We start from the raw sequence: 4,130 nt of genomic DNA, 5'->3' as shown, positions 1-4,130 counted from the left end.
GACGATCCCTTCTCACTCATACTACATAGTATTGGTGTTAAGTGGTTTATAAATTTAAATTATGGTGCCCACTTGACACTAATTTCCAAATTCAAAGTTTTGTGCATTGTTTTGTGTGACCTCCGAGAAAGACACCATAGTTTTTGGCGCCGTTGCCGGGGATTGATTGTTTGGCAACGTCGTATTTGTGGAATCAATTAGGAATTAGTACTCTTTTGATCGTGTCTTTACTTTGTTTTTAATTTTTGTTACTTATTGTGTTTGTTTTTGATTGACAAGGAGCATTGAGCTAGGAAGCAAGTAAAGGAGCATTCAAGCAAAGGAGCTTGGCAAGCAAGGAAAAATGCTAAAAATCTAAAAAAATTTGCTAAGCTAAGCTATAAATTTGGAGTTGAAGTGCTAAAGTACCTTTGTGAGTTTTTCTTTACTCAAGCCCTTAGTTAAATCGTCGGCCTGCGTGGAGGATTGTAATTCAATTCTTAGATAAATTGTGAGCCCGCGTGGAGGCAATTTACTTTTCTTGCATTTTGTTAAAGCATGGGAGTATGAACATTGTATGTGGAGGAAGTTTGTTAATTATTTATTTGTTATGAAGGTGAAGTGTTTGTTGTCATTGCTTGTCGTGTTGCATTGTGCATGCATGGTCGTAGATCATTGAGACCCACTCTTGTCCCTTTAAATTTTCATCTTGAATCCATTGTTCGAAACCCTAGGGGAAGAGGTAGTTCTAGTCAATCCATTTCATCAATGGAAGGACACAATGAGGACCATGTGGAGGACCTTGGTCACATAGACCAACAAGGTATCCTCCACCCTAATGTGCATCATGATAACATGCAAGTACCATTAGGTATGCCAAGGCCATATGTTCATCCACCACAACAACAAGGCCAAGTTCCATTGGGAATGCCAAGGCCAATCTATGCTCCACCACCTCCCATCTTTCAAGGCAACCAAGGCAATCATCCCTTTGCGTTAAAAGATCACTATGTGCCTAATGAATATAATGCACCCACATGCATTCAATTGCCACCATTTAGAGCACAGCACTATGAAATTAAGCCACAAACCATTTAAATGCTTCATAACTATCATGGACTTCTAAGTGAAGAACCTTACAAGCATTTGGATGAGTTTCTTGAAGTATGTTCCACCGTAAAATATACGGATATGACGGAAGAGGTCTTCAGGCAACTTTTTCCATTTACCCTTAAAGACAATGCAAAATATTGGTTTAACAATCTTAGGCCTTTTTCAATAACTTCTTGGGCAGAAATGCAACAAGAGTTCTTGAAGAAGTATTATCCGGTTTCTAAGACCAATGCCATGAGAACCTCAATTCGAGAATTTTCACATGGGGATGGAGAAACATTTCATGAGACATGGGAACGCTTTAATGAATTGCTTAGGAAGTGTCCACATCATGACATGCCCAAATGACAATTAGTTTAATATTTCTTTGAGAGTTTATCGGACAATTACAAAGGCATGGTTGATGCTTTCATGGGTGGCTCCTACATTGATAAGCATGAGGATGACGTGTGGCGTCTTTATGAGAGCATGAGTGAAAATTCTTTGTATCGTACTTTATCTTCGAAGAATGGTAGAAATTCTAGTGGTAGGAAGAGTGTTGGCTTACATCAAGTCGATCACTCTAATGAAATTGCCACCGAGATGAAATCATTATCTTAAAGGTTTGATCAATTTTTGATCAACAAAAACTCGGTGAATCAAGTATCTTCCTTCCCTAACCATTCTCATCATGTATCTAATGAAACATGTATGACTTGTTTAAGTGTTTTACATTCTACTTCCAATTGTCCCTATGGATATGTGCAAAGTGAGCATCATGAACAAGCAAATGCTGTTTTTGCTAATTAAGGGAACAATCCTTATGGAAATCATTACAATCCTAGTTGGAGGAATCACCCGAATTTCTCTTGGAAAAACCAAGGGGAGGGCTCAAACCCTTCCCAAGGCAGTTTTCAAGGAAAATACATTCCAGCTCCACTACAAGGCCAAGGTTCCCAAGGTTTTAGATCATCATATCAATCACAAGAAAACCAATTTTCAAATTCTCATTTTCCTAATCAACCATCATATTCCCAAGGAAATGTTAGAAGTCCCGCTTTTGAAGAGAAAGTTTTAACCGCTTTGGGCACTTTGGAGGCAAACACACAATTGCTTTATTCTCACTCTCAATCCATTGCTAAGCTAGAAACCCAAGTAGGACAAATAGCTAGCACTTTGAATGCAAGAGAGAAGGGAAAAATGCCTTTGAATGCCCCACAAAAATAACAACGTGTTGTGGAGACTCATTCCTCATCGGAAGGTCACACAATAGAGCATGTCAATGCGGTGACTACCTTGAGAAGTGGAAAGATTGTGGACAACCAAGTGGGTATGTCCAATGAAGAGAGTGAACTAGTGCAACCACGAGTTGACACTAGTCGCGTTTCATATCATATTCCTCCTTCGTTGCATGTGCATTACCATATAAATGAGAATGTGTTGAAAAGTGATTTGAAAAGTGATTTTGAAAAGAAAGATGTGCAAAATGATTTGAAAACTTCTTGTGTTGAAGAGATTTCAAAGAAAAATTCTGAAAAGATTTTTGAACTAAAAGCTCAATTTCCGGATGCCTTAAAAAGATCCATTTCAAATGACAAGCAAAAGGCCAAAATTAATGAAATCATGGACGTGTTTAGGCAAGTGAAAGTCAATTTTCCACTTTTGGATGCAATCAAGCAAATTCTAGCTTATGCCAAATTCTTGAAAGACTTGTGCACCCAAAAGTGAAAGAACAAAAGCCAAGCACCTAGAAAAGTGGTCTTAACCAACCAAGTGAGCTTAATTTTGCAGCATAACACTCTCCCCAAGTTTAAGGACCCCGGTTCACTTACTACTTCATGCATAATTGGTGATCATATCATTAATCGGGCTCTTCTTGACCTAGGAGCTAGTGTTAATCTTCTTCCATACTCGGTTTATGTCAAATTAGGTTTAGGAGACTTAAAACCAACATCGGTAGTTTTGCAACTTGCCGACCAATCAATTAAAAAGCTTAGGGGTATCATCGAGGATGTATTGATTAAGATTGATAAATTCTTCTTTCCCATTGATTTCGTTGTCATTAACACGGAACCGGTCCCAAATCCTAAGAGCCAAATTCCCGTTATCCTTGGCTGTCCTTTCTTGGCAACCGCGAATGCCAACATCAATTATAGGATGGGGATAATGAAAATCTCTTTTAGCCACATGAAGGTAAAGTTGAATATTTTTAATCCAACCCCCAATTCATTTGACAAGTATAAAGAGATTAATGTTGTAGATAAATGTCATGACCTTAAAAGTGAAGGAATTAAGATTTTGTGTGAGACCAAGGTTTCAAAAAGTCCATCTTCAACCTTGAAACCAAAGAAAGTTGTTTCAAAATCCTGTTTTGAAAGGGCGTGGAAGCCCAAAGATTGTATTGACCAAGGACCGAAAACATCTTTTGAGCTTAATCCAACAAGTTCTTTAAAGAACCATTTGTTGGGTGGAGTTCAAAGCACTTATCACCCCATTAAGGAGGGGATGTACTACAAGATGTTTGATCCGGGCTAAAAGAGCCCAACGTCTTGCTAGAGACATTAAAGACTAGCACGACATTTCGTAGGGTGTCAAAACCCTATTCCTCCCTCATTTATATCTTTAATTTCATTTCTTGCGAAGTCTAGATACTTGTTTTTGGTTCATATGCATTGCTAGAAACTATGATTAGGATTGCATGCACTTTTATGTTGAAATTGAGCATTTTGCATAAGTTCGATCGATCTCAAAGAAGAGTTCGATCGATCGAACTTCTACCTGCATCCAACACTTAGAAAAATTTTCAACTGCATCCACTTGCATCCAAATTACCTCTCTGTCCCATCGTTCGAACTTATTCTCAGATCGATCATAAGTCCTTAGATCGATACAAACTTCAAGTTCGATCGATCTTCAGTTCCAACACTTAACCAAAATTTTTGAACCAAAAATCTGCATATTTTTGCTCTTTGTCAGATCTATCGAACATTTGTTCAGATCGATCTCTGTTTTTCAATTCACTATTTTGACTTTTGTTTGACTTTATTTTCAACTTTTAA

The 4,130-nt window shown here is 37.9% G+C and overlaps 1 pseudogene; it reads right to left on the bottom strand.

The window, feature by feature from the left end:
- Positions 1-1,331: 1,331 nt before the first annotated feature.
- Positions 1,332-1,430, bottom strand: LOC132302076 (small nucleolar RNA R71; annotated as a pseudogene).
- Between the last annotated feature and the right edge of the window lie 2,700 nt (positions 1,431-4,130).

This window comes from Cornus florida, unplaced genomic scaffold, assembly GCF_030987335.1.
Source record: "Cornus florida cultivar Cherokee Brave unplaced genomic scaffold, ASM3098733v1 CherokeeBrave_3.0.0_Hap2_Chr03, whole genome shotgun sequence".
Taxonomy (NCBI): Eukaryota; Viridiplantae; Streptophyta; class Magnoliopsida; order Cornales; family Cornaceae; genus Cornus; species Cornus florida.
The sequence above is the reverse complement of the archived record's forward strand: the minus strand, read 5'-3'. Positions and strand labels throughout refer to the sequence as shown.